This window comes from Prinia subflava, chromosome 3 (assembly GCF_021018805.1).
Source record: "Prinia subflava isolate CZ2003 ecotype Zambia chromosome 3, Cam_Psub_1.2, whole genome shotgun sequence".
Classification (NCBI taxonomy): Eukaryota; Metazoa; Chordata; class Aves; order Passeriformes; family Cisticolidae; genus Prinia; species Prinia subflava.
Window position 1 is genome coordinate 80,083,300 of NC_086249.1, and position 12,355 is coordinate 80,095,654.

Below are 12,355 nucleotides of genomic sequence, written 5' to 3' on the forward strand. Positions count from 1 at the left end.
AAAAAGACATCCAGTCTTGTTAAATAAATTTTTATCTTTATCTACCACTTTTTAAATATCCCAGTTTGACCAGCTTGCTGTCAGGGAGCAGCAAGGGATCATTGCTCTGAAAGAACCAGGGAGCTGAGGGTGAAAATCCAGCTAGCATGGTAGGAGCCTTCTGCAGTATCCAAGAGAGGTGAGTATGGCTGAGAAAGCAGCCAGCTTGGACCAAGAGTTTGGATCATCAGAGGGGGTGTGGTTGTCTTGGTTTGCAAAGACAGGTATCTGTCAGGGAAAACTGGAGTTTCCCTTGGAACGGAGAATGTAAAAACCTTTCTTTCCAAATTATTATAATTTTGCAATTAGGAGCTATCAGGCAAAAATATGGGAATAGGAATAACAGTTGTTTACTAGGAATATTAGAAATGCAAATGCTGTAATAAAAAAAAAATAAATAAAAAAAAAAAAAACCCACAAGCAAGCAAACAAACAAAAGTCCTAGAAAACCCTGACAGAGTCAGGAATGTAACCTGACACCCTGTCAGCCAGGGTGTTGGAAGCAGGCCAAATAAGTCCTGGAGTGACAGATGTGGTTCTGTTGGAGTAGAGATCCTGTAAACAGGTTCAGTGGTGGTGATAGGAGTCCGGTCTTCCTCTGAGAATCCAGTGGAAAAGAGGATGTCTGGAGTCCCTGTGTCCCCATTTTATCTGGGTAGGGAATGGTTGGCTCCTCCCCACTGGGTGAAGCATCTCACCATGGGATGATGAAATGTGTCCTGTCACTGGTGAGCCTTAATGGCCCTTTAACAGAAGATATCCCCAAAGGGGGAGACAAAGTCGATGAAAGAGATAAGAAACACTGCCCCACCTGGTTTGAACAGATGGGCTGTTATCAGAAGGCATCCACCCTCCTCCCCCCTGGAGTTACACGAGATAAAGAAAAAAAGAAGCCATCCTCCAACCTGCTCTCTACAGATGAAACAGAATACACTTTTTTTTTCTTTTTTTTTGCTTACATAACCCAAGACAGTGGTGATGAGGCAGGCACTGGGACAAGCTAAAAGTCAGTCAAAAGATGTCTAATGAAAAAATGGAGTAAGACAGACAGTCTTCTCCCAGGCAAGTCCACAGGGACAAGAAATGTCCTAGGTTGAGCTAGGAGAGCAGCCCATGGGTCAGAGTTCAGATCAGCAGGTCCCATGGCCAGGCAGAGGAATGGCTATGGCTGAACTGGACACCAGTGTTCCCTTGACACAGTGGGTAGAGAGTGGATGCTGAGATCTAAACAAAACCAGCTCCTGGGCCTAGGAGAAAAGGTGGGGATAGAAGCCCAAGGTGAGTTTGGTTGGGATCCAGTAAGGCTTCTGTGCTGGTTTAGCATGGAAGTGCTAAATTAATGCCCTCAAGGCCAGACTATCATCCTGCCCTCAAATAAATACCAAAATCAATACTACAAGCATTGTCTTTCACATTTGTAGCTTTGCAACACACATCAAAATATACAAAAATGATCTCTTTAAAAACCCTCTCCCTCTGCAAAGAATTTTTCAGTCTGACACACATGTATTTAGCTTAATGTGTTTTATTTGTATTTATTATTTTATTCATTCTGCAATGTTATTCATCTATTAAATAATAATAGATCGACACATTATTCTAATGCAATAGAGCAGGAATCATCTTCAATTATGATGCTTTGACTCCCATGAGTAACTATCTGAAACCATAGGAACTAATAAAGATATTGACACCCAGCAATTCAGATACTGCACATCAGTGCACATCTGCACCAATCCAAATGGGAAACTTCAAATCAGGCATCACAGCAGTTGTAGAGATGCTGGATCAGTTCTGAAAGCAAACTGGCTCCTTTGGTGTGTTATAACTCTGCTGCTTCCAGCTGTAGTTTGGCAATCCCTGCATCATAATAGGGACATATTCCACTGAGTCTTGCTTAGACTAAAAAATACCAGCAGGGGTTTTTGCCCTCTCTGGTTTTGTTTTGAATACTGAGTTTGTTTATATACTATGAACACTATCTAAAATTCAGCACTTGTCCAACCAATGTCTGGTTACAATGAATTTAAAATTAAGCTGTTTTTTGTAAGACGATGTAGATATCTATGCTATACTTTCTGTAAAAAGACTGTTATCCACAGTCTGTAGAGGCTTGTATTTTATATATATGATTACAAGTACAGAAATCCAAATATTTTAATGTATTGGTCTTTAATGACTTGGAGGTAGGACATTGTATCCAATACCATCTCCACAGTTAAAAGATATCACCTCATTTTTGTGTAACAGGAAGAAAAGAGATGGAAAATCTGTTTTAACTTGATGTTAGCAATGATAAGTGCTGTCCTTCAGGATGCAACTGAATGTTTATCTTTCTTCCTTTGCTTGAGGCAAGATGACTGGATGAGTCACAGCACTAGAAGGATGAGTTTGGCATTTGTGGAAATGTTTGATGGGAACCTTTGTCAGTCCAGTGCTACAGTCTTCATCTTTTAAACTGCATCATGTGTATCCTGGGGAACTAATTCAGATAAGCCTGTTATCACAACTTTGGGTGTAAATATCTTAAATATTGAATAGCTGAAAAGTAAAAATTAAAGGTATAAAAGTTAATCTTCATATGTACAAGAGGGTTCGAGTTACAGCTCCTGGAGGAAAAATAGCTCTAAGTTTCAAACTTAGACAAGAAAATTTACTGGTTTGCTTTAGTTTCAATTGCAAGTATATTTCTTATGAAAAAGAAAAGCCTAATACATCAGTTAGGAACCGCTGCACAGATGCATCTGCACAGATGCTCAGTTTTACACCACAATAACTCCATTTATTTATAGTAAGTTTCTTACTGAAAACAATGGTTAAAGCTCATAAAAATAAATTGATTTAACATTTTTTGTTGAAAAATATTTTGGGGGCATTTTCTGGAAAAATTCCTGCTGTTGACATTAGTCAGATTTTTCCAAACCATCTGGGCTCGGGGAACACCCTGTAAAATTATATTCAGGTTTAGCTGGTACATAATATTAAAAAAAAAATTCCAGTTCTCATTTTTGCCTTGTGAATCCAGCTCATGCAGAAGAGTAGATGGACATAAAAGTTCCAGTCTCATTGAGGGTCCACAGAGCCACCACATAAAGCTCAGCTCAGGTGAGGCAGCAGAGCACCAGGCACCTTCTCAGGGAGCAGGTGGCTCAGCAGCCCAGAGCTGTGCAGGGTGACAGCCCCTCCTTGGGTTAGTTCTTTGCATCAGGGGGCGGCAGTTTGTTTGGAAAGTTCAAGTTCAGATGCTGATATGCCCTGATGTGTTACTACATTTCCTATTGCCTCCTACTAATACAGTGGAGGAAATTATGCTCTACTCAAACCCTCACAGTGAAAGAACTCCTCAGCATAAATTGCCAAATCAAAAATTTGGAGATCAGAAAATGTCACACATAGTTTTCTTGCAACTTTTACACTTTCTGTATCTATGCTACCATCTTAATTGTTTTGTAACATCCCATGTTTTCAAGACATCTACTTTGTTCAACACACATATGAAGGAATTCATTTGTAATTGGGCATTGTGTTAGGAAGAGTGCTGAAAGCAAAGACTTGGGAAAGCAAAGAAAGGCTCTGGTGTTAGAACAGATGTTCTGATATTAAAATGAACAGTATTTTCTCCATGTCTTTGCCATTTGAAGACTTCTGAAAAAACTAAAATAAATTACATCAAAATACAAAGAGACAGAAAAAGCTCTGGGTTTCTCTGTGGGCATACTCAGCTCAGGATCATGAGGAGTGACTGGGAACAGAGCTGACCACTGCCCATTGCAGCACACACCTACACTATGGCTGTTCCGAGTCCCTGACAGTAGATAGGAGCAGACAAGATGAGGCAGCAAAGAAGTGTCAGAGGGAAGGCTCTGTCATTATTCCACAGGGGCAATGACAGCTCTGAGGGATGAGAGCACACTGTGGAGCATCTCACAAACTGGTTCTTTTACTCCATTTGAATACACTGAGAGGTGTTAGAGAACATCATAGTTCATTTCTAACCTGCACAACTGTTTACCACTGTGTGCTGAGTAGTACTAAGTGGAAAAGTTCCTATGTCCCTGGAGCTCATCCCAATGTGAAGCTAAGCCTTGGCTAGGGCAAACACCAAAACCCATGAGATGGGATCATTCCAAAGCTCAAAGGAGGTCATCATCATCTGAATTAGTGAAGATAAGATCCTTTCATCTTTGTTTACTCATTTATAAATGTAGTTAATGGTCATGAAACTGGGACATTCGTGAGTGGACCCTCAAAGGACATGTGGAACAGACAGGATTTGAAACAGACAAATCATCCCAGTGTGGGACAAGGGCAGGGCAGAGCACAGCAGAACAATGGACCATGGTTGCAGGTAGTACATCAGTCTGCATTACATTTCCATATTTGAAGTCACAGAGGAGGAGAGAACACAAGTGAAAAGCATTGGGAGACAAAAGAGAAGAAGCACATGAAGGAAATGGAACACTGATGAAAAACAGAATAAGGAGAAGATGTTAAAGTGACAGAAAATCCACCTGATTTCCCCTCTTTTTCATCAATCAGAAAAATTCCTGTGTCATTTTCATGTGTAGGTTCTGGTTAACTTCCTGTTCCTAATGTTGACTTTGTTCCTGCTTTCCGCACCAGGAAATAGCAAAAGCCACAGCACTGCTAGAATACACCATCAAACTGGGCCCAAAATAACTTCAAAGACCCACTTAATGGATTCTTGTTGTATCAGAATAAAACCATGTCCTTAGCTGGCAAATACTTAGCCTGAGTGATCCCACTGGATCATTTGTATAAATGAGTGTTTGTCATTGCCTACAAAATTTCAGCTAAGGCCCTGTTGAAACCAGTAGGATATACAGATTACACTACAAATAGGAAAGCAGGCAAAAAAAAAAATCAACAAAAGAAAACAAAAAACCCAAACCCAAACAAAACAACATAGCAAACAAACCTGTGTATCTTGTGTAAATTTACATAACTCTACTCAGACTTCACTTTGAACTGCATTAATTTGCACTATTTGCAGATCAGCCTGAGAACTTTCTACCTGAAGCATACCAATGAAAATCCTCATTCTGCATTTCTTGCATTCTTGAAATTCACATCCAGTTAAGAATTTGTGAAAGGAAGGCTTAAAGCTTAAATTACACCATTAATTCTTTTTTTTGTGCTAATAGATCATAGCAGATTAGAGAGAAAGGAAACAAGACAAGGAACAAAAGGAGATTTTTTTCTCTGAAACATAAATTATCTTTGACTATATATTCCTCGGGAGATGGGAAAGGCCATCAATGATTGTTTGTTAAAGTATGGGTGTGGAACAAAGACTGTAAAACCCTGTAGTTTTTCCTAATATTAAATCATCAATACTATGTAACCTGAAGAGCAGCTCAAAGATAGAACTAGATGCCCAAAATCTACTGTAATTTTTGTAACTGTGTTAATTTGCCTAATAAGGCACATTATTATCTCCCCTGTTCTGGTTTTCAGCTAGGGTAGAGTTAATTTCTTCCCAGCAGCTGTCACAGTGCTGTGGTTTGGCTTTGGAAGGAGAATGGTGCTGATAACACACTGATGTTTTGGGGGTTTTGCTAAGTCTTTTTTATCCTAAGCCAAAGACTTTTTTTTTCCCTTGTCTCATGTTCTGCCAGTGAGGATGGATGCAAAACAAACTGGGAGGGATCATAGCTGGGACAGGTAACCCTGACCAAAGGGATATTTCACTCCATAGAGCATCATGCCTAATATATGAACTAGGGGGAATTACCTGGAAAGGGCTAATCTGTGTTCAGGAAGGGGGGACTGACATTTGTCAGTGGGTGGCATGCAGTTGTATTGTGCAGCACTCAATTCCTTCCTTTTACTATCATCATTATAATTATTTACCATTATTATTATATTTTCCTTTATTTTAAGTTATTAAACTGTCCTTATCTCAACATACAGGTTGACCTTTGATTCTCCTCCCAGTTCCACAGGGGAGAGGAAGGGAGGGAAGAAAGGGAATATTGGATGAGCAGCTGTGTGATGTTTGATCTCCAGCTGGGCTTAAAAGCACAGCATCCCCACAAACCTTCCTCAGTGAAGCAGCAAACTGAATGTGTATGTCTATGTTCTTGTTATCTTAGTCATCTTGCTGGAGCTGTATGATTGCCTTACAAGAAAACTTTGAAAAGCAGATCAGCCACAGCTAGGAGGAGAAGGTGGAGAAAGGAGATTGAAAAGGAGAGATGGAGACTTGTGAATGCATTTGGGTTCTGTTAGTGAAAATGCAACTGAAAGTCTACAAAAGATTGCTGAAGAACAAGTAGGGATGATCATACTTGGGATAAGGAGGAGCTGCTGCTCTTGGTCTGAACTTTTTGCTGTGGAAACTGTATTTGCTGACCAGTAGGAGAAAGGGGACAACTCCCTCTCACGTCTTCCTGACCAAGGCTTTCAGCCTGGCATTTTCAGAAGAAAGAGCCTTGGTGAAAGAAGGGGACAGAGGCAGATGCCACTTTCTGAAGCAAACTGCCCCACAAGCTGCAGAGCAATGTCAGGAGAAGAGAACAGGTGTCAGGGGAAATGCTAAAAAGGGGAGTTTGTCTGCCTGCAAGATGAAACAAGTGTTGTGACCAAGGCAAGAGCTTGTAGAGCCATGGAGCCCAGCCATCTCAATGCCAGTGTGGAAGGAAAGGCCACATGCCACATATATCTATAGTCAGTGCAGGTGTGACACTGCAGTTGTGACACTGTCCAGATGCCCAAGATGGACACTAGTAACAAACCCACTACTTCTCCAACACCATCCTTCAGGCAATGCATGTACTCATCATTCATTTTAAACAATTACAGCAGGTGTTTACACCTAAGCTAGTCAGATGACATTCTTGTAGTCAAAAAAACAAAAACAGTACTAATTGCACACAACTTATGTGAGCTATTCTAGGCACCTGTAGTATGGTGAATCATACTTTAAAAGTGCCTATTCTTCCTGTTGCTTCTAAAGGAAACCCAGTTTAGTGAAATGGTTCTATGTTTGGCGAGGTGAACCTACAGTTTTCAGCCCATCTCCTTAGTCATTCAGTGTAAAATATGTCAGAGCTGTGTGTAAAGGAGTAGTTCTGTAGTTATCCATTTCAGTCACACATTGTATCTCCTCAGCTTAATGACATGAGACAGCCCAGTCATTTTGATTATGCTCTTTGCCTGACTGAAATGGCTAAGGCTTGTTTGCATGTAACTACAAGCTCTGCAGCTGGAGAAGCAGCTTCAGCACACATTATACAGGTGCCTGTACCCATTACAAAAGCAAATTTTTCAATAATTTAAGCTATGTGGTTAAAATCATATCTGAAAAGCTATTAATTAATCACTGTGCACAGGCACGCCACTCATTTGCTCAGAGCCCAATTAAAGTACACAATGGAAGAGTATTAATGAACAATGCCTTAAATGCTAAGCAGAACACTTATGACTTGATAAATAGTCACATTTTATTGGCCACTCTTTTTAAATGCATCATTTGAATACAGATAAAAGCAGATCCAGTTGACTTGCAGATGTTGCTTCATTAATGGATTAATGTGATGTGTAATAGATTATACTGATTGCCATTAAATCAAACTTCAACAGATTAGCTGGCATATTTAAGAAACTTAGTCATTTTCTATGTAATGATGACAAGATGACTCACAGTTATGACACTTTATAGACAGAAGGAGCACTTTTGTGCTCTGGCAAACAGTTGGCTCCTGTACCACCTCTACAGCTTGATTGTACTTTGAGATTGGTTGGTTGATCTTATTTAGTCTTGTCCAGTGTAACAACAGTGAACAGAGGTGAGGGGAAGTTGGTCTTAGAAGCTTTCTCTTAGTGAGCTTTCCTCCACACTGCCCTCAGAGACAGTCACATCTGTCTGGCTGTGGGTATAACCACTTGTTCCTCCTTGGAGAAATGTAGCTTGAGGCCAAATTCAACACAAGACTGTTTAAATCCATATTACTGGCATCAGTGCAATATAGCAGGAAGCCAAAGAATTTTTTCTCTTAAGAAATTGGTGCTGACATACAAATATTAAAGACAACTTTAACAAACAAACAAACAAACAAACAAACAAAAACCACCACCATAACTAGAAGAGATAACCTGCTTTTAAAAAGTTGTTTGTACTATTTTTGTGCAGTTTATTTTCCTTTAACGGTCTGGTGCACTTTTTCACCTACTTGCCTTAAAATTTTGGTATGCAAGCCAAGAAATACTGTGTGATTTTTCAGTATAGTCTTGCACTGTGTAAGTGTACTGACTTCAAGGACAAAGCAGAAAAGCGCATGCCATAGGGTTGTTCAAACAATAGATGTCCTTGAAGAAAGTATTTCTCTCTTAAGGGAAATTCACTGATGAGATAAAGCCACATTATAAATAAATATTCATAGTTTCAGCATGTTCCTGGATACAGCCTTATGTATTACTTTAAATGACAAAATCTCCCAAGGTTCATGGTAGGCATCCTCTGTTATCATCCTAAACATCCATCTCACCACTGCACCACTGCAAATATTCTTTCTTACTGCACAGCATTAAGAAGAGAAAACTGCCTGTACTTAAAAATATGAACTACCTTCATTTTTCACACTATAGGATCACCAGTGAGGTCCCTCTTATAAGATCTTAGATACAGCCATTTAGACAAAATATACATTTTGAAGGGAGGAAAGAGCCTTTTAAACCTTTACATCTAACAGCTTATATCTTCAAAGGAGGAAATTATATCTTAAGGGAATCTTGATATTTCACATGTGAACTTGCAAAAGAAAGGAGACAATAAAGCCGTGACAATTTTGTACAGTCATACCTGTATGAATTAGCTTCATTTTAATCTCAAACTATTTTATATGAGGTACCTGCACAAGTATTTATCAAGCTGTAGTATGACTGTACTAGGGGTTTTATGAATCTGTTCATTATTGGGCCCACCTCAGCTTCCACAAGTATATGCAGAGATGCAGATCCAGTGGCTTTTTCCAGGTGACATAAAACACACCACCCAGTATTTGTATATTGTCATGGGGTTAAATCCCCACTTACTAACCATTTCCCATTTTCCTTCAAAGCAAATCTGCATCTCATGTTTGTCATCCACTTCACTAAGTGTTCCTTTACAAAACAAGGAGCACTTGTGAAAATCTTGCTGCAGAGGAAAAAGTTATATTGTGATATCTCAAAGTGAGGATCAGTGGGAACTGCAAATATATCAGGGTAGTTTTATAACTACTTTTTTTGGGTGTCCTTGCAGATTCATTAAAACAACAACAACAACAACAACAAACTAGGATCTTCCAAGTTATTTCATTTGTTGAGAAAAATTCAAATGTGACAATGTCATCTCTGAGACTTCCTTTATTCTATGGAGACAGCGCTCTCCATCTCATGTGGTTAATACCACCATGAATATGCTTTATGTTCATCAAAGCATTCCAATGGGCTGGAAACATGTAGTGGATGGCTTAGTAAGCCTCATGTCCTTCACCCCATTCTTGTTGGGATGTTAAATCTTCTTCATATCCCCAGTGCATCAACCATTAGTTTGGAGGTATATTGTAAAGCTTTTGTTCACAGAGGCTTAAATCCTGATCAAAAATTTTCTGAAATCATGAAGGTCTCTGCTGGTTCTTTAGGTAGTTCAGGAGATGCTTTTGTCAGCATGCTCTGACTCATCAGTCTGTTCTCACACTGATGGTTTAGTAGAACAAAATAAATGAAAGATCCTATGGATCTGGCAAGTGAAGATTTTATAGCCAGCATGTGTTCTGCATGTAGCACTCACTCACAGAAACTGGACAGAAAAAACCTCCTTTCTTTTTCCAGGCAAAATTAATTTCTCTATTATAATTCTGCTTCTTTTTTTCAGTCTCCAGGCTGGCATCTGGTGGCTTAGATTACCAGAAGGACCTTGAGGCAGAAGGTCAGCCAGGGGCACTGCTGGAGACTTCAGCAGCACAACACAGCTGCAAAATCCCCTTTGCTGGCAAACCATCAGCTGGCTAGACCTGCACAAAGAATGAGCCGTGTGCCAAGGGGTGAGGCAGTGAAAGGATGGACGTGAGAAGTGCTGATTATTCTCTCAGCAGCATCTACTTAGCACATCTTTTATGATGAGCTTGGAAGGGTCTTGTGCTTCACTAAGCCACCCTATCCTATACAGTCTAACAGAAGCTGCTAAGGGCTGAGTGAACCTTACCTACCCTTTCATCTCCACAAGCAGCCTCCAATAAGTAGCATTTGGAGCCATGCCCTGGATGAGGCCAGACTCATTTCACAAAATATTGTGTTTATCTTACAGTTTGGTCAGTTTTCCAGCTGGGTGAAAATCCACCCAATATAGAGTGTTATAACATTAAAACAGAAGTAAAATCACCTTATAAAATTATTATTTTATTGGATTGAGCACATTAATAACTAATACATTGGCAGGCAGCATTTCCCTGTACCAGACCTTTGTTGTCAGAGGGGGTTAGCACACTCAGCTTTAACAGAAGGACCTGCAGTGCAGAGGTGAAATTAGAATCTGATTGCTGAGAAAGGGATCCAAGAACAGGAGGGGCAAAGCAGGACAAGATCCTGCAGTCCGGACTTGGGATAACTACAGCTGCAACATGTAGGAAAAGATGGTAAGATCTGCCTGAAGAACTTTGCTATTGTCTAGTTTCTAACATATGTCAATTTCTTTCCCTAAAACAGAAAAATATTCACCAATAGTGATGAATAGAGGTTTCTGAAAGAGAAATAGAAAACAAGTAGATTTATTACAGACACGATTTTTTTCCCTCAAATTTCTTGTACAGGGTTTTGTGGATTACAAACAATAAACAAGGCCCTATACCTTCATACCACTCAAGCCCTGGGAAGAAAAAGGTAAGCCATCACAGAACGATCCATCATAAATGAAAGCACATAGTAAAGATGTGTTTTCCTGAGAAAAGTGTGTACTTTTAAATGAAAATGTGTTTTTGAAAGGGCAATTTATCCATCATAAACCACTCTAAACTACCTTTGTGTTTTTATGCAGAAGAAAGACCATAAATACTTTATAAAGCCTGGATTAGGTACTTGTGGATACAATGAAGTATACAGAGGAGATGCTGTTGTTTTCTTGCTAATTTTCTGATTCTTAGGCAATGTTCTCTGCTTCTGACAGGATATTTTTTGTATTTTTCATTCATTATATTTCCCAGAGAAGATGCACCACTTCGTATGAGATTCTCTGTACCATTCTGCTGTTGACAAAAAAAAATTGGTATGACTTATGCTTGAAGAGTGAGGTTTAACAGTACATACTGTAGCACATATGATCCAAATTAGATTGTAAAGGAATTCTTTTGTTTTCAGATACCTGCTGCCAAACCTTACACATTTCTGCATGCACTTTTCCACTGTTAGCAACCATTACAACAAAGGAGTGACACAAAATATCAGACATTGTCACACCATATGTGAGGACACGGCATATCAGTGCATATTCTGAGAACAGTTATGGGTTAGAAATATATTGTAGGAAAACATTAAACTGCCCTATTACTCTGTGTCTCTTGGCTGATGTGGAATCAGACATGGGCCATGGATCTTTCTATTACACCAGCTGTTTGTGTCAAGCTTGGGGCGGTCACAGCAATTAGCGTGAGTAATATGCAGCATCTTTCCAACTCACTCACCATCCACTCTGGCAACCTCTCGCACAAACGACATGAAAGACACAGCCTGCCTCAGATGGCTTATAAAAGCCTGGTGCTCCAGTTTAACCCAAATGAATCATAAGTTCACAAGAAATCCCTTCAGTTCTGTTCTAGGGAAAGCAGTTTTGCTTTGTCACAAAATAGCCTTTGGAAGGGACATTTAAAGGTCATCTAGTCCAACTCTCCTGCCATGGACATCTTCAATTTAATCAGGTCAGGGCTTCATCCAACCTGACCATTAATATTTTCAGCGTTGGGACATTTGTCATCTCTCTGGGCAACTTGTTACCCATTTGTAAAAGGTTCCTTCCTTACATGCAGTGTGAATAAACCATTCTTCAGCTTAGAACAACTACCCCTTGTCCTATCGCAGCAGGCCATGCTAAAATGCCCACGTCTTTCTTATAAGACCCCTTTAAGTACTAACAGGCCACAGGAGGTCTTTTTGGTAGGCTCTCCAGGCTGAACAATCCCATCCCTCTCAGTCTTTTCACACAGGAAAAGTTTGCTCTGATCCTTGGACCCACTTCTCTGGACCCACTCTAACACGTCTGTGTCATTGTTGTGTTGAGGACCCCAGAGATGGGTGCAGCACTGCAGGTGGGCACTCATGA